The sequence below is a fragment of the Peromyscus californicus genome, unplaced genomic scaffold (genome assembly GCF_007827085.1).
Source record: "Peromyscus californicus insignis strain IS unplaced genomic scaffold, ASM782708v3 Scaffold_10__1_contigs__length_136768540, whole genome shotgun sequence".
Lineage (NCBI taxonomy): Eukaryota > Metazoa > Chordata > Mammalia > Rodentia > Cricetidae > Peromyscus > Peromyscus californicus.
In genome coordinates, this window is record NW_026294391.1 from 60,806,575 (window position 1) to 60,830,373 (window position 23,799).

Below are 23,799 nucleotides of genomic sequence, written 5' to 3' on the forward strand. Positions count from 1 at the left end.
TGAATTGTGAGCTAAAATAAGCTGCCTTTTCCTTAACTTGCTCTGTCAGATAGTTTATCATAGCATTGAGAAAAGTGTCTAATATACTCTGCCCTTTGGTGTCCCCAAATCCATAGTCATATAGTTGACTGTCAGATACAGTGCCAACGACAAAAACCTTATGAGAAATACAGCCTTCAGTGCAGGAGGAAAATGATAAAACTGTCAGTTCAGGGAAGACATAAATTCCTCATGTCAAGGATTAGATGTGATCATTGACTGGAAGGACATAATTATGGAGGACAAAAAGACCAAATTAAAGAAGCCAATAAGAGAATATGCAAATTTTATTTAAGGACATAGCAAATGCCTCACAATTGTGGAATCACAAGTTGTTTTGGGGAAAGTTCTCATTCAAAAAGTATTTTTATGAACATGTATTCTACATATAATGACATTCAGTGTAATCATACATGTGTATGTAATACAGCCTCCATTTGTGTGGTGTTTGAGGGGTTACTTACAAAGAGCGGGAATCACTCAAAAGTAGCCACATCACCAGAAAGCCCACTCCAAGCTGGGTGACAACTCCTGAAAGCCTGCATCTCTGGAGCTTTCTACCACAGCTCGCAGGTAGCTTGATCCTCCCAATGTCCCTCTCCTTCTGCAGTTTGGCTGGTCAGAGTCTTCGCCCTTAGCAACTAAAGACTAAGCATTTTCCTTCCTACAAAGCAAAAAGAAAACTGTGCTCTTAAAATAATATAAACTCCAAATTTATGGTATCTGTGAGTCCCTCATCTAGGAGAAGGGATTGAACTTTAGCATGGGCTGAAGAACTCATGTGATATGGAAGAAGAACTTTTTCTAAGGACAACCCTGTCTGAGAAGAGCTGTTAGCAAATGGTAGAATAACTGAGGGACGTGTAGCAAGTAGGGTACCTCACTGTTCTGTCTCCTGGAAAAGGTCCTCTGTTTAACAAGGGAGATTTGAGTGTATTCTGTAGTCAATGGGAAGTGACTGAAAACATGTGTTTGTGGTGCAAGGTTGAGTGACGTGGACTTGAGTGACAAAATCACTGCGACAGGAATGTAGGGCTAGGGAATCAGTCATCTCAAAATGGTAATATACTAAGGGAAAAGTTGTAGGGTAGCAAGAGAATGGCTAAGATTATAACTCCCATTTAAAGGATGGAGTTAACATAGTGCTTACTCCCTGCCTGCATTAGGAAAAGGAAGTTAGCAGCCCTGCTGGGAATGGTAATGTTTATGAGGATAGGGCTTCTCTACTGTGCTGCAGCTGAAACCCTGCTCCAGCTCATAGCCCTAGAGATCTCCTGTAAGAGTAATGTCCTCTGAGCCTTACCACGTAGTCTCAAGGAAGCTTGTCTTCCCAGGTCCTCCATTTGATCTTCATGCTTTCCCAAAACTTCTTCCCAAAGCTCTTCTCAGCCTCCAGTACAGCATTTCTTAACCTCTGGATCATGACCCCTCTAGGGGTTGAATGACCTTTCACGGGGGTTACCTAAGACCACTGGAAAACACAGATAGTTACATTATGATTCACAACAGCAGCAAAATTACAGTTATGACGTAGCAACGAAAATAATTTTATGGTTGGAGGGTCACTACAACCTGAGGAACTGTATTAAAGGGTCAAAGCACTGGGATGGTTGAGAACTGCTGCTCTAGTACATTCCCCTCTGTTTATCAGATACAACTTATCAAATACTTCCTCTTACCCTTGTCAGGATAGTGGAAGGATGCTTTGGCTAAAGGGTAAGTCTAGATAGACTGAAGAATAAGGCTCGAACAGGGAAAGCGACAATGTTGGTTTTATTTAAATGTATTAAACATGTGGATCCTATGGCATCTGACTGCTGGCTATACTGGGTGACCGCAGAGAGCTGGAAGAGTTGGTTTTTCAATATGATCAAGGACCATTCATTTCCCACAAGAAAAAGAGGTGCGAGAGAAAGAGAAAAATATCGAATCTCCTGTGTTCTAAAATTCAGGCAATTTAAACATGTCTAGATGACTGTCATTCAAAGAATAGAGTGATAATTTGAACCATTAAAATGGAGACCAGTGAAAGCGTGAGGATTAGGAAATTGATTTTTGACCTAGGAGACAGTGACCATGCCCAAATTTCAGCACAAATGGAAAGAGAGTAACAGTACCGGCAAGGAGGTGATAGCCTGAGACTTTTGGGACTTTGTGTGGGAAAAGCAAGCAGTCAGTTATGTGATGAGTGGTCAGAGATTTTTTTTCTAATGTGTATGAAAAGACTGATGCTTCCTAGCATTATAGCAGACATACTTTCCCCTATTTTTTGTTGAGTTCAAAAACAACAGCAGTAACAATGCTAGGCATGTGGTAGCTCAAATAAGCTAAGAAGACTCTTTAAGATAAAAGGAAAGGGCTAGAACCTTGGAGCCAAATTGAAGGGGAGGTGCTTAATTCTCCGATTTCTTTTTGCCTTATATGTATGTCCCAGGCTTGAAGCTATAGAAAAAGCAGCAACCTTAAACACCAATAAGTGCAGACCAAAAAGAAAATAAAACAAAAGTACCATATAATAATTATATTCTCTTTACTGGGACTCCACAAGACAGACATTTTACAGATGACAGAACAGAATTGGCAGTGTTACTTGCCACATTTTAAAAGGACAGTCATAATCATCATTTCTATATTGTAAGTACTTTGGAAAAGAAACCAAAAATAGTAAAATTTTAGATCAATCTTTAAATCTATTTTTTAACTTCCTCTGGATTCCCTTAAAAAACCTTTTCCTGTTGCTAATTTAATTTTTTTTAATTTTTATAGTTTTTAGTTATGCTGTATTAGTGTCTTTATAACCCCCCCAAAAAAACTAATACACACGTGTCCACACATATACATGAATAATAATGATGATGATAATAATAATAATTAATAAATAAATAAATAAAAATTAAACTGAACATAGACCTCATCTCAACAAAGTGGAATGAGAGAACCAACTCCCAAAAGCTGTCTTTTGATTACCAACTTTTAGGTAATAACAGCTCTATGTCAGCTAAAAGCCATAGAAAAACCATAACCCTATACCCAGTCACTGCCAAAAAAAAGAAGAAGAAATAAAAGGAAAGAAAGGAAGGAAAGAAGGAAAGAAAGAAAGAAGGAAGAAGAAAAGCCAGGGCAAGAACCTTCACTAGACTGTAAGAGTGTGTCCCAATTTTTCTTACACTGTGTTATCTGTAGGGAGCCCAAGACTTGATCCCAACCAGGTGGTGGTAAATGACACATACTTCCCTACCATGGTATTTTCAGGAGAGACAGTATAGAGCCAGGGCTTATGCCTGCACCCTGACATAATGAGGATTCTTCTTTCTTCACACTCAGGCAATATTGTAGATACCAAGTAGTCCCTGTGAAGCAATAATGATGTTTCCTTTCTGTAGTATCAATATGGACCTAGTCTTGCACTTAGAACTGGCAGTCCGGAATGGGTCATGATATTCTCACTTCTGCCCTCTAGAAAGATGCCAGAAGACTATTGGATGTTAGCATCTTAATATATTAGGCCCCAGTAATAATAAGACATATGTCCCCCATTTTCTCATTTGCCATAGTTGGGAGCAGTAGCAAGGTACAATTCTGCCTCATAGCCTAGTGGACATCAGTGGGGAGTTATAAGGGCCTGAAACTCCCACTCCTTTCCTTAGGGTAGCAACAGAGGCCAAGTGGGAAGCCTAGACTTCATTCCACTGGTAGTGATCCTACTAGTAACAAGTGTCACCACTGCCCGTTTCCCTGCTAAGATGCTGTCTGAGGAAAGCAGCTAAAATATGGGGTTCAAACAATATCTGGAGCCTTACAACACAATGTCCAAATATACCCATTTTGATTGATTCTCACTCATATCAAGAACCAGGAAGATCTCAAATACATGAAAAAAAGCAATCAATAGATTTAAACACTGAGGTGAGATACATTAAAATTACCTAGCATAAAATTTAAGTACACAAGATTAAGATGTTCCACTAAACAATTAAAAATACCCCTGAGATATAAAAACTAGAGTCTTAGCAAAGATACAAAAGAAGTCAATAAGAATAAAATCCAAATTTTAGAAGTGGAAAATGCAATAACAAAAGTTAAAGATTCAGTGTATGGGCTCAACAGCAGAACAGAGAGCACAAAAGAAAGATTCAGTGAACTGGAAAACCAAATAGAAATTAAACAATCCAGATGGCAAGAAGTTAGTGCAACAGACTCTTTATGACTTATTTAAAGCATCCGATAGGTACAGAAGGAGTGGCTCTTAGGCCAGGCACATGTGGAGTTCATTCTGTTTGTCCTGTGTGTAATATCCTAGCATCTTAAAAGTGCACAATGGAAAAAAGAAAGCATCTTCAATAAATGGTGCTGGCAAAACTGGATATCAACATGTAGAAGGTTGCAAATAGATCCATATCTATCACCGTGCACAAAACCTAAGTCCAAGTGGATCAAGGACCTCAACATAAATCCAGCTACTTTGAACCTCCTAGAAGAGAAAGTAGGAAGTAGTCTTGAACGCATTGGCATAGGAGACCACTTCCTAAATAGAACACCAGTAGCACAGACTCTGAGAGAAACAATCAATCAATGGGACCTCTTGAAACTGAGAAGCTTTTGTAGAGCAAAGGATACGGTCAACAAGGCAAAGCGACAGCCTACAGAATGGGAAAAGATCTTCACCAACCCCACATCTGACAGAGGACTGATATCCAGAATATATAAGGAACTCAAGAAATTAGACATCAAAATGCCCAACAGTCCAATTAAGAAATGGGCTATAGAACTAAACAGAGAATTCTCAACAGAGGAAACTCAAATGGCCGAAAGACATTTAAGGAATTGCTCAACATCCCTAATCATCAGGGAAATGCAAATCAAAACAACTCTGAGATACCACCTTACGCCTGTCAGAGTGGCTAAGATCAAAAACACTGAAGACACCTTATGCTGGAGAGGATGTGGAGCTAGGGGAACTCTCCTCCACTGCTGGTGGGAATGCAAGCTTGTACAACCACTTTGGAAATCAATATGGCGCTTTCTTAGAAAATTGGGAATCCATCTCCCCCAGGATCCAGCTATACCACTCTTGGGCATATACCCAAGGAATGCTCAACCACACCACAAGAGCACTTGTTCAGCTATGTTCATATCAGCATTGTTTGTAATAGCCAGAATATGGAAACAACCTAGATGCCCTTCAACTGAAGAATGGATAAACAAAATGTGGTACATATACACAATGGAATACTACTCAGCAGAGAAAAACAATGACATCATGAGGTTTGCAGACAAATGGATGGATCTAGAAAAAATCATCCTGAGTGGGAAGACCTGCCCAACTCGGCCCCAGGTTCTGGCCACCGGGCAGGTTCCCTGCTAGCCCCACCGGGAAGGATCCCCTTCTCCAAGTCCCCTGGCAGACCCTGCAGTCTCCACGCCCTGCCCCCACGCCCATCCGCCTGAGCCCCAAGCCTCTTCCTGAGACTTAGAGGCCGGCCCCCAGCTCCCATCTTGCTCCAGACCTCCCTTTTACAACACTGGTGAGTGCCCGTCCTTGCCCCAGAACCCATCCCTGGGCACCAGCCACTCCAGGGAAGACCTGCCCAACTCGGCCCCAGGTTCTGACCACCGGGCAGGTTCCCTGCTAGCCCCACCGGGAAGGATCCCCTTCTCCAAGTCCCCTGGCAGACCCTGCAGTCTCCACGCCCTGCCCCCACGCCCATCCGCCTGAGCCCCAAGCCTCTTCCTGAGACTTAGAGGCCGGCCCCCAGCTCCCATCTTGCTCCGGACTTGCCTTTTGGAACACTGACTTCCCTTTTGGAACACTGGTCTGTCTGAACCAAGTGTGCGGATAAGGCCAAGAACGAACCACAAGGAGATGGGCAGACGTCAAGGCAGAAACATATACAACAAAATGAATAGCAATACAGCATCACCAGGCCCTAGCCCTCCTCCAACACCTAGACCTGAACATCAGAAATTGGAAGAAGCAGAAGAAAACAGCCTTATGAATGACATCATGAAGAAGCTAGAGGCTTGTGTAGAGGAAAAGACAAAAAATGTGAAGAACGCTGTAAACAACTAGAGGAAAGGGCAAACAAATTAGAAGAAATCAATAAAGTCCTGGAAGAAAACAATAAAATACTGAGAGAAAATCAAGAAAAATCAATGAAACAAATGAAGGAAACAGTCCAAGACCTGAAAAGGGAAATAGAAAAAAATGAAGAAGACACAAACAGAGGGAATGCTGGAAATAGAAAATCTGAGTAAACGATTGGGAACTTCAGATGCAAGTATAATCAACAGAATGCAAGAGATGGAAGAGAGGATCTCTAGCGTTGAAGATACAGTAGAAGAAATACATTCATCAGTCAAAGAAAACACTAAAGCCAACAAAGTCATGAACCAAAATGTCCAAGAAATTTGGGACACCATGAAAAGACCAAACCTAAGAATAATAGGGGTCGAAGAAGGAGAAGAATACCAACTCAAGGGCACAGAAAATATATTCAACAAGATCATAGAAGAAAACTTTCCCAACTTAAAGAAGGAAATGCCTATGAAGATACAAGAAGCTTATAGAACACCAAACAGACTAGACCCCCCAAAAAAGTCCCCTCGCCACATAATAGTTAAACAACTAAACGTACAGAATAAAGAAAGAATATTAAGAGCAGCAAAGGAAAAAGGCCAAGTGACATATAAAGGCAAACCCATCAGAATAACACCCGATTTCTCAATGGAGACTTTGAAAGCCAGAAGAACCTGGACAGATGTAATGCAGGCACTAAGAGACCATGGATGTCAACCTAGACTAATATACCCAGCAAAACTTTCAATCACCATAGATGGAGTGAACAAGACATTCCATGACAAAGCCAAATTTAAACAATACTTATCCACAAACCCAGCCCTACAGAAAGCACTAGAAGGAAAATTCCAACCTAAGGAAGTCAGATACACCCTCGAAAACACAGGCAACAGATAAAGCCACAGCAGTAAACCCCAACGTATAGAAGTACCCACACATCACCACCAAAAAATAACAGGAATGAACAATCACTGGTCATTAATTTCCCTCAATATCAATGGACTTAATTCACCTATAAAAAGACATAGGCTTACAGAATGGATACGAAAGCAGGACCCATCTTTCTGCTGCATACAAGAAACACATCTCAAATTCAAAGATAGACACTACCTAAAAATAAAAGGCTGGGAAAAGACTTTCCAATCAAACGGACTTAAGAAACAAGCGGGTGTAGCCATCCTGATATCCAGCAAAATAGACTTCAAACTAAAATCAATCAAAAGAGATCAAGAAGGGCATTACATACTCATCACAGGAAAGATCCACCAAGATGAAGTCTCAATTCTGAATATTTATGCCCCAAACACAAGGGCACCCACATATGTAAAAGAAACATTACTAAAGCTTAAATCACATATAAAACCTCACACATTAATAGTGGGAGACCTCAACACCCCACTTTCACCACTGGACAGATCTCCCAAATTGAAACTTAACAGAGAAATAAAGGACTTAACTGATGTCATGACTCAAATGGACTTAATCGATATCTACAGAACATTCCATCCTAACAAAAAAGAATATACCTTCTTCTCAGCACCCCATGGAACCTTCTCTAAAATTGACCACATACTTGGCCACAAAACAAATCTAAACAGATACAAAACAATTGGAATAACCTCCTGTGTTCTATCAGACCACCATGGTCTAAAGTTGGATTTCAACAACAACAAAAACTACAGAAAACCTGCAATCTCATGGAAACTGAATAATACCCAACTGAATCACTAATGGGTTAAGGAAGAAATAAAGAAAGAAATTAAAGACTTCCTAGAGATCAATGAAAATGAAGACACCACATATCCAAATTTATGGGACACTATGAAAGCAGTACTAAGAGGGAAATTCATAGCACTAAATGCCCACATAAATAAGTTGGAGAAATCTCACACTAGTGACTTAACAGCACACCTGAAAGCTCTAGAACAAGAAGAAGCACAGTCTCCCAGGAAAAATAGACGCCAGGAAATTATCAAAGTGAGAGCTGAAATCAATAAAATAGAAACAAAGAGAACAATACAAAAAATTAATGAAACAAAGAGTTGGTTCTTTGAGAAAATCAACAAGATAGACAAGCCCTTATCCAAACTAACCAAAAGACAGAGAGAGAGAGCATCCAAATCAACAAAATCAGAAATGAAAAGGGGGACATAACAACAGACATTGAGGAAATCCAGAGAATCATCAGGTCATACTTCAAAAACCTCTATTCCACAAAACTGGAAAACCTAAAAGAAATGGATAACTTTCTGGATAGGTACCACATACCTAAGTTAAATCAAGACCAGATAAACTATTTAAATAGTCCAATAACCCCTAACGAAATAGAAACAGTCATTAAAAGTCTCCCAACCAAAAAAAGCCCAGGACCAGATGGTTTCAGCGCAGAATTCTACCAGATCTTCAAAGAAGAGTTAATACCAATACTCTCTAAATTGTTCCACACAATAGAAACAGAAGGAACATTACCAAACTCCTTCTACGAGGCTACAATTACCCTAATTCCTAAACCAAACAAGGATACAACAAAGAAAGAGAACTACAGACCGATCTCCCTCATGAACATTGATGCAAAAATACTCAATAAAATACTGGCAAACAGACTCCAAGAACACATCAAAACAATTATCCACCATGATCAAGTAGGATTCATTCCAGGGATGCAAGGGTGGTTCAACATACGAAAGTCCGTCAATGTAATACACCATATAAACAAACTCAAAGAAAAAAACCATATGATCATCTCACTGGATGCAGAAAAGGCATTTGACAAAATCCAACACCCCTTCATGATAAAGGTATTGGAGCGATCAGGAATACAGGGAACATACCTAAACATAATAAAGGCAATTTACAGCAAGCCAACAGCCAACATCAAATTAAATGGAGAGAAACTCAAAGCAATTCCACTAAAATCAGGAACGAGGCAAGGCTGTCCACTCTCCCCATACTTATTCAATATAGTACTTGAAGTTCTAGCCAGAGCAATAAGACAACATAAGGAGATTAAGGAGATACAAATTGGAAAGGAAGAAGTCAAGCTTTCCCTATTTGCAGATGACATGATAGTATACTTGAGCGACCCCAAAGATTCCACCAAGGAACTGATACAGCTTATAAACACCTTCAGCAACATAGCAGGATACAAGATCAACTCAAAAAAATCAGTAGCCCTCCTATATACAATGGACAAAGAAGCGGAGAAGGAAATCAGAGATACATCACCCTTTACTATAGCCACAAATGACATAAAATACCTTGGGGTAACACTAACCAAGCAAGTGAAGGACCTATATGACAAGAACTTTAAGTCCCTGAAAAAAGAAATTGAAGAAGATGTCAGAAAATGGAAAGATCTCCCATGCTCATGGATAGGCAGGACTAACATAGTAAAAATGGCAATCTTACCAAAAGCAATCTACAGATTCAATGCAATCCCCATCAAAATACCAACACAATTCTTCACAGACCTGGAAAGAATAATACTCAACTTCATATGGAAAAACAAAAAACCCAGGATAGCCAAAGGAATCCTGTACAATAACACAACTTCTGGAGGCATCACGATCCCTGACTTCAAGCTCTACTATAGAGCTACAGTAATAAAAACAGCTTGGTACTGGCATAAAAACCGACATGTGGACCAATGGAATCAAATTGAAGACCCTGACATTAATCCGCACACCTATGAACATATAATTTTTGACAAAGAAGCCAAAAGTGCACAATGGAAAAAAGAAAGCATCTTCAACAAATGGTGCTGGCAAAACTGGATATCAACATGTAGAAGGCTGCAAATAGATCCATATCTATCACCGTGCACAAAACTTAAGTCCAAGTGGATCAAGGACCTCAACATAAATCCAGCTACTCTGAACCTGCTAGAAGAGAAAGTAGGAAGTAGTCTTGAACGCATTGGCATAGGAGATCACTTCCTAAATAGAACACCAGTAGCACAGACTCTGAGAGAAACAATCAATCAATGGGACCTCTTGAAACTGAGAAGCTTTTGTAGAGCAAAGGATACGGTCAACAAGGCAAAGCGACAGCCTACAGAATGGGAAAAGATCTTCACCAACCCCACATCTGACAGAGGACTGATATCCAGAATATATAAGGAATTCAAGAAATTAGACATCAAAATGCCCAACAGTCCAATTAAGAAATGGGCTATAGAACTAAACAGAGAATTCTCAACAGAGGAAACTCAAATGGCCGAAAGACATTTAAGGAACTGCTCAACATCCCTAATCATCAGGGAAATGCAAATCAAAACAACTCTGAGATACCACCTTACGCCTGTCAGAATGGCTAAGATCAAAAACACTGAAGACACCTTATGCTGGAGAGGATGTGGAGCTAGGGGAACTCTCCTCCACTGCTGGTGGGAATGCAAGCTTGTACAACCACTTTGGAAAACAATATGGCGCTTTCTTAGAAAATTGGGAATCAATCTCCCCCAAGATCCAGCTATACCACTCTTGGGCATATACCCAAGAAATGCTCAACCACACCATAAGAGCACTTGTTCAGCTATGTTCATATCAGCATTGTTTGTAATAGCCAGAACATGGAAACAACCCAGATGCCCTTCAACTGAAGAATGGATAAACAAAATGTGGTACATATACACAATGGAATACTACTCAGCAGAGAAAAACAATGGCATCATGAGGTTTACAGACAAATGGATGGATCTAGAAAAAATCATCCTGAGTGAGGTAACCCAGACTCAGAAAGACAAACATGGTATGTACTCACTCATAGCAGGATACTAGATGTGGAACAAGGATGACTGGACTGCTACTCACATCACCAGGGAGGCTACCTGGAAAACAGGACCCCAAGAAAAACAGGGGGATCGCCCAATGACAGAGAAATGGAATGAGATCTACATGAACAGCCTGGACATGAGTGGGGGTAGTGAAAGGCGAGGGTTGAGGGAAAGAGAGCTTGGGGGAGCGGGAGATCCCAGCTGGATCAACAACAGAGAGGGAGAACAAGGAATAGGAGACCATGGTAAATGAAGACCACATGAGAATAGGAAGAAGCAAAGTGCTAGAGAGGCCCACAGAAATCCACAAAGATACCCACACAACAGACTGCTGGCAATGGTCGAGAGACAGCCCGAACTGACCTACTCTGGTGATGGGATGGCCAAACACCCTAACTGTCGTGCTAGAAACCTCATCCAACTACTGAGGGATCTGGATGCAGAGATCCATGACTAGGCCCCGGGTGGATCTCTGGGAGTCCAATTAGCGAGAATGAGGAGGGTTTATATGAGTGAGAATTGTTGAGACCAAGGTTGGATCAAGCACAGGGACAAATAGCCAAATGAATGGAAACACATGAACTATGAACCAATGGCTGAGGGGTCCCCACTGGATCAGGCCCTCTGAATGGGTGAGACAGTTGATTGGCTTGATCTGTTTGGGAGGCCTCCAGGCAGTGGGACCGGGTCCTGTGCTCATTGCATGAGTTGGCTATTTGAAATCTGGGGCCTATGCAGGATTGTTTGGCTCGGCCTGGGAGAAGGGGACTGGACCTACCTGGACTGAGTCTACCAGGTTGAACTCAGTCTGTGGGGAAGGCTTTGCCCTGGAGGAGATGGGAATGGGGAGGGGGCTGCGGGGAAGGTGAGGGGGATGGGAAGGGAGAGAACAAGGGAATCCATGGCTGATATGTAGAACTGAATTGTATTGCAAAATAAAAAAAAAATATCCTAGCATCTAAAAATATTAATCAGGTTCCTTTTGAGAGAAGCTGTTCTGCAGAATATTGACAGTAGTCATAAGGCCCTACAAACAAACAATTATCAAGAGCAAAACATTTTTGCAGATTATTGATAGACTAGTTACAAAGTTTTACAAAAATAAGTTTACATTAAGTACTTGTTTACTGATTTACCGATATCCAATACCTTTTAATTACCAGGCGACACTGTTTGGGGTTCCTAGTGGCTGTCGCGGCCCCCAGTGTGGGATCAAATCAGTCCAACCAGGAAAAATCTTACTCTGGCAATGAGGGACAGTAGGGAGCAAACTACCAGAGGCTTAATCAGCCGTGTCTTCAGAGAATATTGTTCAGAGAGAAGGGAGGACTCTGTAAGAATTGAAATGGAGTCATGCTGGGCAGGGTAGGGCTTGCTTAAAATCGCAGCCCTTGGGAAGCTGTAAGATGGTCGTTAAGATTGAGGGCAGCTTAGGCTTCATGGAGAGACCCTGTCTCAGTCCAACAATATGGAATTGCTTGTGCCAACCTTCCAAAATGTAATGGGGTGGGGGATGGAGAGATAACAGCTCGGCAGTTAAGAGCACTTGATGCTCTTGCAGAGGATCTGAGTTTGGTTATTAGTATCCATGTCAGGTGGATCTCAATTGCTTGTACTCCAGCCCCAGGGGACACACCCCCACTTCTGGCCTTTGTGGAAACTCATGTATACATAGCACTCACACAGACACACACATACAAATAATAAAAAACAAAATAAATCTTTTTTAAAAGTAACTAAAAGCTGAGATTATAAAGGGATAGTTCTTATGCACAGCTACCTTACTCTAACTGAATATGTCCTGACCTTGGTTCACACTTGCATTCTGTTTGTGCTATTTGTTTAAGACACAGGCACATTAAACTTTGAGATTGGGACATTGAAATAGAAAGTGGGGAACTGTAACCAGCATGACAGAGATGAAAATATTCTAAAGAGACACTGTGCCCTCCCTTTGACTATCATACTGTTGAAACAATGAACCCCCAAGGAACTCGAGTCCTCCCGCCCCCAAAGAATCTCATGAAACTAATGGTTCACTAAGTTTGTTCTAGAAGATTCATCCCAGAGAAACGAAAGCTAATTTACACACAGAAACCTGAACATGAATGTTATAACTGCTTTATTTGCCATAACCTGAACTGGAAATGACTGAAGTCTTCAGAAGATGGACAGTTTAAACTGTGGCACTTCCAGAGTGTGGGACAAAAAGGAATGAACAGTTTATATATTCCGTGACCTGGCTGTAGGTCCAAAGGATTCTGCTCATGAAATGGGCCAATCCCAATGGCTTATATCATGTGTTATTCCATTTCTATAACATTCCTGAAATGACAGAATTATAGAAATGGAGACCAGATTAGTGGTTTCCAGGGCCTAAAGAGGAGATGGGAGCAGGAGGAAAATAGGTGTGGTTATTTTAAAAAGCACCAGGGAGAATCTGTGCAGTGATGGGAATATTGTACTTCTTTTTGTATCAATATCAGTATTCTTGTGATAATCTACTGTAATTTTGTATGTTGTTACTATAGTGGAACACTGGGTAAAAGGTCCATAAGATATTTATGTTATTTCTTACGACTACATATTACTACACTAATTTAGCTAAACTAACTGCAAATTTGAATTTAAAATGTGTATAAAGAACACCTGCCCACTTTGTTCTTCTCTATATTCCTTTGCCAATTCCTGATAACACCTTTCCAGTTAGGATTTGGATTGGTAGCCTTTGAAATATTGAGGATGGATGTGTGAGAGGCCCAGAAAATGAAAGTGGGAAGGGAAACAGTCCATATGAAAAATATATTTATTCGAAATCTCCTTTCCTTTCTCTCTTACAGTGAAAGCCCAGTCCCAGATCTAGCCGGAAGTAAAGTTGTCTCTTGTTAGTCAACACTGCCTCTAGTGTAGAGTAGCTGAAATACACTTTGAGCTATGTATTCCTGGCTTGGAGGCCACAAGAAGATACTCTCCAGATCTGACTGACTGGAGCAGGAAAAAAAAAATTACCCACAATACTAGCTGCACATTCTTATTTTGAATTGAAACAGATGTAGAGAGTCATATTTCAGGACCTCATCTGGCTGGGATTGTATTCAGGAAACAACTGGGGCTTCTCAAGCCTGTATGCCAAAACCTAAGCTGTAGAAATCCTTTCAAACAAAAATTAGGTTGGGCTGCAATGCTAATTAATGTTCAGCCTAGGCTTTGAAAGAGATTTGAGGTCTTTATGTTGGGTGTTGCGGTTTCTATGGTTTCAGAGATGTAACTGGCTGTAGTGTGATTATATTCCCCCATCACTGGAATTGTGGCCAGACTCTGGATTTTTAGGAAGTTCTGTTGCAGAACCTGGAGTGGAAATACATTATGAGAGTTGTTGAACATCATATATGCATGTTTCCTTTGTGAAATTATACGGTTAAATAGCTACCTTTTTGTTTGTTGTTTTATACAGTGGAAGGAATTCAGGAAGAAGGTAAATGATCATATTTAGCTCTTCTGTATAGAAGGTCTCTTCAGTTACAAAAGCACCATTCTGTCTGGGGCCAGGCCAGATAAGGGAGTGGAATGGAGATTTGTATTTCCTATGTGTGTTGGCCCCGGAGGACTTCCTACCAAGTTCAGGAAGGAACAGGAGCCAGAATAATAAAGATGCTCTTCCTTCTTATGTTTGTAGAGGCATGTCTGTCTTGTATCTCCAGGAAGCTGGAAAACCCTTCTCAGGCAGAAATCTGCATTCTCAACCACCTTTATTCAGTGTCCCTCACTCTCTCGTCTAAGTCTTATTTCCTCTATCATTTTACTTCCTATCTCTGAGGGTATTGTCAGACGACGCACAGGGAGGGATGGGGAAACACTTCATTCTAGGAACTGTGACATTTATTAGACACATCTTTTCCAATCCCTCTTAAAGCCAAGCCCCAGGTATTTCTGTAGGCTGGATCTTGTGGTTATTTCTTAGGCTATACTGCCTCTAGTGTTAGAATTGTTTCACAGCATATTGCATTGTGCACTGACAAGAAGCTACTGTCCAGGTGTGTCCCTGAACACAACAACGATTAAGAGAAAAACTTCCATAAGCTATCATCTTAGGAGAAAAGGGAAAAGTCGGCACAAAGTCCACAGAAAGTGCTAAAGTTTGGAGAATGTGCTTTGGCATCAGGGTTGCAAAGAAGAGAAGCATGTTGCTTGTACTAATCAATAGTTGAATGGAGTAAGATAATTCATGTCTGGTCAGAGGGTCCATCATGTGATTTGAGAGGTGGATGTCATAGTCATTTTGGAAGGATCATAGATGGTATGGAATGTACTTTGTAATAGAACGAACAGGGAAGTACCAGACTTGGTAGCCACTGTATGCTTAATAGAGATATCTTCTAGTTCATCTCCTAGTTAAAGGGCTGTGAGCAAGAAAGTGAAAAGATGCATCCAGTTGGTCTATGGTTTTGATGTGTTGAGTCTGAGAATAATATAACACAAAAGATGCAGTGGACATAGTAAGAGGTTTCCTGTAGGTGGGGTGCTTTTTAGTATTCTGTTTGTAGTGATATATGAATTATGATTTTAATTGGATTTCAGAAAGGTGATAAAATAGTTGGATGATAAGTATGAGGAAAACATTATATTTTACAGTAATCTTTCTTCACAAGTTAGAACTTCAGTCTTATTACATAAACATTCCAGCCAGGTACTCCATTTATTAGATAGAAATATACATAGTCTATGATGTACAATAATAATATGTGGTCTAAGGTGATAAGATAGAGAGAATACCCTTTATGAATATCAGATGACAAGCATGGACAAGCACAAATGGACTAATGGGGCTTTAGATAAATATTTTATATTTAGACCCAAAGTCAAGTATATGCCAGTTGCATGATTGCTGAGAATTTGTCAGGAGCCTATTCCAGTTCAGTCTTTTTAGGCAACATGTAGTAAGCCACAAAGAAGCAGTTGCCAACCTGCACCTCAGCTTCATACAAACCACACAATTTGTGTGGAGATTAAATGAAAAAGTTGTTAGACCCCCAAATGTCCCTGTGTACCAGGCTTTTTCTTTTGGGCCACTAACCAGCTCCCAAATCATGACACCGAGACTTTTTACTAGTTATGAATGCTCGGCCTAGCTTAGGCTCATTTCTGGCTACCTCTTTTAACTTAAATTAACCTGTTCTTTTTATCCACCTTTAGCCCCAGGATATTTTACCATTTCTTTCTGTATGTCCTACTTTGTGCCTGCTGGCTGGCAACTGCCTGGCTGGCCCCAGGTGTCTCCCTTGTTCTCTCTTTTTCTCTTGTTCTTTTCTTCTCTCGAGCCTAGGTTCTCCTGCTATTTATTCTTTCTGCCTGCCAGTCCTGCCTATCCTTTCTCTGCCTAGCTATTGGCCATTCAGCTCTTTATTAGACCAATCAGGTGCCTTAGGCAGGCAAGGTGAAACAAATGCAACACATCTTTACATAATTAAGCAAATGCAGCATAAACAAAAGTAACACACCTTTACACAGTTAAAGTAATATTCTGTAGCAAAAACAAATGTAACGTATCTTTATCTAGTTAAAATAATATTCCCCAACATCCCTGCATAATTTATTTGTCTTGGTGGCTTGGTGATTCTCATTGAGTTTAAGAATAGGCCTCCCACTCATATGTACAAACATTAATGTTTGAAGATATATTTTCTTGCGTTTTAACCAAACTTAACAATTCCTTGGTTTTTAAACCTCATAATATCCTCTTCCTTGTGTAGAAACAATCAGAAGAGAATCTGAAGTTCTAGGATGGTACATTGGATCTAGTCCCAGATTTAGCACTACAGAGAGTGGGACCTAAGGGAATTTCCTTAGGTATTTTTCCTTAGCTTTAACCAAGAATTTTATAGAATCTGATCTGTATTTTCCTCATGAATTCTCTTAACATTTCCCTGTAAAGTTCTTCAAAATTTCCCATTGTCAAAAATTTTGTAGCTTCACTCTTTTTGTGTCGTCTAGAACTTCTATAGCAACGAGTCTAAAGAGTATAAACTAGGTAACAGGGTTCCCACTGTGAGATTTGGTCCTTCATTCTAGCTCGCGTGAACTACAATTGTGTATTGAATCTCCCCTTATCATCATTATTTCCTCAGTTAAGCTTGCAACCTCCCCTTCATCCCCTCTCTGTGCGTGCGTGCGTGCCTGTGTGTGTGTGTGTGTGTGTGTGTGTGTGTGTGTGTGTGTGTGTGTGTGTGTGTACTCTGTGTCATTAATAATAGAGAAGAATAAGGATAAGCTATGCCATGGAAGATTATTCTGTAGGTTGTACAAAACATAAGGATAAAATTTAAGTGAGTAGAAGCTGTTTTATTTGATATTTAGTCATTTGAGAAAATTAGGGTGAAGAATGTGGGAATATATGGTAGTCTATGGAGGAGTGCTGTATTTATTAATAATTCATGTTTTATTCATTCTGCAATGCTGATAGATATTATCATTTACATATAAGAAGCATATACCCTCTGCTTTGAGGAATAGAATCTTAAAGTTCAACACATGAGTCTACTCATTCTAATGATATTAAACAATACTAAATGTTGTATACCATGCTCAGAACTGTCCTAAGTATTCTACATTGAGCTTTTCATTTGCACATCATAATATGTGGAGGTCTCTGCAAACACCAGGGCCAGCAGAGTAATGATCTGCATGAGGCAAGAAGGAAGTTTGGTTCAGCACAACTCAGTAGCCAGTGTTGGTTCAAACTTCAAGTGTCTGACACTAGGCAAGTTACTATAGGCATATTTTAGTACAGTACAATTTGGAAAAAGTTTCCTGGTATTACACAATCCTATTTGCACAATGAGGCACATTTACATAAAAACTTTTCTCAAAATACATGTCACTTCTTTCATGAAAATGGTTCTAAATATAGGCTACATGTGTTATCTTAAGGGCCTAAGGGAGAATCTGGTGTGGTCTCAGTCATACAGACAGCACAGAGGTCATCTGGAGTGTAGACAACCTTTGGTCCTGTTTGTGGAAGCCTGGGGGAGCCCCTGGACATATATGTAGTGCAGAGGTCACCTAGACTATTAGTCACCTCCGTTCCCAGCCTTCTGGGCAGGAAACAGGTTATACAACTCTTCATTTGAAGAGACAACCCTGTGTGTTTAACATTCCTGGTTTCCCTAGGGCTTATCAGTGAGCACAAGGACCTCATGCCCTTCTACATATCCACATTTCTAAGTTTTTAAAGAAAAAATAGTGGTTGTAATAGAGACCAAGATTGAATACATAGCCTCTAGAGCTAGTCTAATTAATATAGACAAATGTAAGAATTATAAGAATAGGTAACATAGGACCAAAGAAAGGGAAAAATCATCTTAGCCATATGGCCATTCAAAGGTCACTTGAGAGATTTTTATCTATCTCTTTATTTAAATAATTAATTTGACCATCAATATATGATAAAAACTCAACACATTAAAGTAACACATGCAGGAAATTGTTGACAACCAAGATCATGCTTGAGCAATACATAATCTATAGTGGCTCTATTTTGTAAAACTGTGGTCCTCAACTCACTCATCTAGGTTGATTTTTGCTAATATCTTTGCTGTAATATTAGTAGTCTTACTAACCATCCAGGCCATCTTTGAGACCTCTCTTTGTATTCCAGGAACCATTCCAGGGATAGTCAATGAAAGAGCTGTTGTGGCTGCAATCATTACAGGATGGAATAGATGCAGAGTCACCACAATTTTGAGGGAGATCTCTCTTAATTCTATTGATCGTTTGCAAAGATTTACTGAGAAAAATGGGTGTAATATGGCCTACCCCCACATAAAACTGTATAACCTGCAGGAAGGGCAGCATAAGTAGCATTTCCACAAAAATGGTCCATCCTAAAGGCATTTGTTTACCAGAGGGAAAGGTATGATTAGAGGTGGAATTGCAATAAGGAGGGATTTGAGTACATTTAAAGCATAAACAATGTGATAGAAAACACCATTGACAGGAATATCAGGCAAATCCCTATGAATATGGGTGCAGGCAGATTCTATGTTGTCCTTGTTATTTGTACCTAGTGCATATGAGTGACCCTTATGCCATACAGATTTCTTTTTAAGATCCCAGGAATAGACAGGTCTCTTCTGATATGAAAAGATTGTTCTTGTTGACTGCCATGTGCCAAATGAAGCCAGAGGTTATTTTCCTTCTTTCTTTCTTTCTTTCTTTCTTTCTTTCTTTCTTTCTTTCTTTCTTTCTTTCTTTCTTTCTTTCTTTCTTTCTTTCTCTTTCTTTCTTTCTCTCTCTCTCTCTTTCTTTCTTTTCTCTCTCTCTCTCTCTCTCTCTCTCTCTCTCTCTCTCTCTCTCTCTCTTTCTTTTTGTTTTTGTGAGACAGGGTTTCTCTGTATAGCTTTGGAGCTTTTCCTGAAACTTGCTTTGTACACCAAGCTGGCCTTGAACTCACAGAGATCTGCCTGCCTCTGCCTCCCGAGTACTGGGATTAAAGGCATGCACCACCACCGCCTGGCCCAGATCTTATTTTCTAAGCCATTGGCAACAGATAGCAATATTCTAGGTACAATAATATCAACTTTAGTAAACAATATGTCTGGTATTCCTTTTTTCCCCAACATAATATTTTGTTTTTATTATTTGGGAATTTCACACAATTCACCCTGATCACATTCACTTCCCATTCCTTCTAGGTCTACCCTCCTACACTTGTGCCCTCCCTTCAAAAAGAAAAAAAAATACACCAAGTCCAATTTGTGTTGCCCATATATTCATTGGTGTATGGTCAAACTCCCAGTGGCCAGCCCCTTAAAGAAAACCGAGTCCTTCCCTACCCACCCCCCACCAGGAGCCATCAGCTTTGAAGAGCTACACTTCAGCACCTTTATCATGGCTTCCTGCCTAGACTGATTATTTGCTAGGAGTGTGTATGTGTGTGTGTCACAGTAGCCTTCAGTGTCTCTCATCCTCAACTATTGAGTCTGCAGTCATATGGATACCACTGCAAAAGAAACAAGGGTCCATAGTAGCCAGTGGCAACATGGACCACGGATATCAACATAGCCTCAGGCAGCATCCCAGGCCACAGACATCCATCCACATGTAATCCAGTGGAAATATGGACCATAAGTATCAACATGGTCTCAGGTAGTAGCACAGACCACTGACACTAACATGGCCTCTGGCAGCTGCTTGGATCACAGACATCTACATGCCCCCCCCACACACACACACACAAAGCAGCATGGTCCACTGACACCAGCATGGCCTGTGGTAGCAGCACACACCACAGATGCCAACAAGGCCTTTGGTGGTAACAAGCATGATGAACATCAACAGGGCCCTCGGCTATAGCACAGATTATGAACACCATCATGGTCTCTGGAGGCAGCATGGACCATGGAGGTCTTTCAAGGGAGCCCAATCCAGAAAATGAATCATTCTCCATCCTGCCGTTACTCAGAGTCTCTGAGTAACGGCAGGATCGTGTAGCTAAGCAGTGTGTTTGGGGGTAGGGCCTGCGAGAGCTCCAGACTGCTGCATACCATCCTGCCAGCCCTGTTCAGCAATAACATGCCCCCTTCCACACCCACCACCTCTCTTCGAGCATCATTCGGTTCCTCCATCTTTCCCACCTCTCCATCACACATTTATTCATTGAAGTGGCATTGCAAACTGCAGTATGTCACACACACACACACACACACACACACACACACACACACACACACACACACACTAGTGTGTGTTTTACCCAAACCCAAACAGCTTTACATGCAAATACTCATTGAAACAGTCATTGGTATGGTTCAAAGTTTCTGGCCAAGATATCCTGTTGTTGCCCAGCATCAGGGTGTTCTTGTGGCTGGGCAGAACATCTGGGGGGTAGGATCTGAGGGAGCTTTAGGTCATTGCACACTTCTATGCCAGTGGCTCTAGCGGCTCACCAGGCATGACCAATGGCAGCACTGGGCCCCACACTCTCCTCCACTGAGCAGGGTGAGCATCAAGAGCTGCAGTAGCCAAGGCTCAATGCTAAGGGCCGGGTCAACTGGCCTCCACCTCCGGGTAGACGCAGGACTAACCCTACTCAGCAATGACACGTTCCTTCAAGCTCTCATACACTCTCTTCTGCATGCTGCTATGTTCCACCATCTTCCTGTCCAATTTTATGAGACCACTTTTTAAAAAGCATCTTCCCATAAGACCTGCCTCTTGTTTAGTTGTTCTGGAGATACTGTGGGCTCTGCAGACTCCTCCTCCACTGCCTCTGCCTCCATTGCATCTTTCCTCAGAACTTCTATGGGTCTCTCAGCTTCCTCAGAGCTGCTCCTTGGGTGCAGATGGCCACTGCCATCTTGAATCAAATCCCAGGGCATTCCTTTTTTCATCTTCATACGACTATAATTTCTACTTTCAGAGCTTTCCAAAGAGTACTTAATTATGTTAAAATCTGTATTTTATTGCATTTTGACTGATCAGTTAGTCCAAGCAAAATATCCCCCATTGGTGTGCTAAATATTTGTACACCATCTTTTGTCTGGAGAACTGGTCCTAAAGGATAAAAACAATCATTAGCATGGCAAAACAACATCATACTGTCTCCTATTACAGGTATGCCTTTTATTTCCACAAAAAGCATTTGAATTCTGTATTGACAAGCTGAGAATTAGCATGCAATACAGTCAGTAAACATAACAGCATCATTTTGGGGTCAGTGGTATTGTATTCTTGTTTCCCCAAAGTCTCAGCTTGATGAGTTATAGTGCTGATGTCTCCCCAAGTTATCAGCTTACTCTTCCTTTTGGACTGTCTCCTCTTGATGGATTTGTTGTCTGCCTCCAGATGTTCCATTTGTCTGGTGGTCTCAGGGATGCTGTCCTTGTTGGATGCATCAGAGTGGGAGCCATATGGGACTTTATTCATGTTCCGGAAAGACAAAAGCTGTGTTAGTTAGAGTTTCTATTGTTGTGAAGAAACACTATGATCATGACAATTCTTATAAAGAAAAACATTTAATTGAGTGGCTTAAAATTTCAAGTTTAGTCCATTATCATCATGGCGGGATATGGCAGTGTGCAGGCAGACATGGTGCTGGAGAAGTAGCTGAGAGCGCTACATCTTGATCCACAGGCAGCAGAAGGAGTCTCTGTCTTACTGGGCATGACTTGAGTATATATCAGACCTCAAACCCCCTTCCACAGTGACACATTTCCTCCAACAAGGCCACACCTATTCCAACAAGGCCACACCTCTTAATAGTGCCACTTCCTATGGCCAAGAATTCAGATACATGAGTCCATGGGGGCCATACCTATTCAAACCACTGCACAAGCATAACCTAGCCTCAATGTTAGAATATTGGGCCCTTTCCATTGGTTAGTTTCTAAATCTTTTCATTTAGCATATATTTTAGGTTGTGTCTCCGTTAGGGAAAAATGCTTTGGGGCATCAGAAGAAGAAACATCCCTTTAAAGTGAAAAAAATTTAAATTCAGCATAGATAAATGTAGCATAGTATGTGGGGATTTAGGTGAGTGTATACACCCTTTTTATTTTTAAAATTTGCCATTTAAGCATTTGATGGTGCTGTTCCACAATTGCTTAATCCTGTGGATTGTAAGGGATATTAGTAACATGATTAATATTCCATAAACTGCAAAATTCTCTAAAGCATTTGCTAGAATAAGCAGGATCATTACCAGTTTTTAGTTGTAGTGGGAATCCTAGCAAGAAAATGTGTAAGTTCCACATGAAGCATACTAACTAGTGTTTTTCTGTAGCCCCCAGGGCTCCATGCCATGCCTGGGGCTGTGCTCTGCAGCTGACTAGTTAGAGAGGTGCTGTGCATGCCTGTAGTGCAATCCAAGCACAGGTCTTTACACAGATGGCATCAGAGAAGGCCCAAGACACAGATTGCTGTTGTTTCAGATGTCAAGCTGATGTCCACTCATGACTAATAATGCACTAGAAGCTTGGAATACTGTGTAAAATACTGTCTATAATAGAGGACAGGCTCTCATGAGCCTCCTTTAACTTCTTCCCTTGCCAGAGTCTGACCATTTATGAGACCAAGGGCAAGAACAAAACTAAAACAAACAAGTAAACAGACAGACAAAATCAACTTAATTATGGTAATCAACTTTGAAAGATTTAAACCAAAGATAAAAGATTTTGGAATCTTTAAAATTTAGAGCAATTTTAATTTTGAGCTCAAGGAGACTCTCCTACCAGGCAATTGGATATTCAGAAGTATATAAGAAATAATCGAGACCAACAGCAACTACCCAACATCTGACTCAACAAGTTAATATGCATTGTTTTGTTATGTTTAAAATGTTTAACTGTATTGATGATTTTCTGTGGTTTATTTATATTTTAATCTAGCCAAATATATCTTCAAGTGTAAAAGTCAAAGAAGAGTTGTAAATGTGAAATGACTCAAAAATATTGTATCCATTTGTTCTTTGGCTACACATGCTCAAAAAAAAAAAAGAAATAATCACAGAAAATCCTGAAGGAGAAAACAATTGGGTTTTTCCATGCAAGTATGGGAAAATACATATCCAGCTAGGACTGTTAATGAGTCAAAACTGTGAACAATATCAAAGCATAACAGTTTCATGGAGAAAGAATTTGCTGGGAGGCTTTAGTTTTTACTACATTATGTAGTCAGTCTAATGTAATAGATTTTAGGCTGTACCAAAAATAGTTTTAGATGGAAACTTCAAAATAATCTAACTCCTATTGGTTGTATTTTTGGTTTAACCCCTTCTGGTCTCCAAGTGAATTTAAGAAACATACAATTACGTTTTCATTTCTTGACCTGTATTATCCAGAAGAAATAGTTTAAATAAATCTTTTTATTTCAATTTACTTCTATTTTTCTTCTTAAATCCATCCCAAGCCCATTT

The 23,799-nt window shown here is 40.5% G+C and overlaps 1 long non-coding RNA gene across 1 annotated transcript; it reads right to left on the reverse strand.

Moving 5' to 3' along the window:
* Positions 1-308: 308 nt before the first annotated feature.
* Positions 309-23,262, reverse strand: LOC128108232 (uncharacterized). The gene is made up of 3 exons (XR_008217377.1): positions 21,683-23,262; positions 1,343-1,510; positions 309-703 (listed from the first exon to the last, which is right to left on the reverse strand). It is a non-coding gene; the product is annotated as an uncharacterized LOC128108232 (long non-coding RNA).
* Positions 23,263-23,799: the final 537 nt, after the last annotated feature.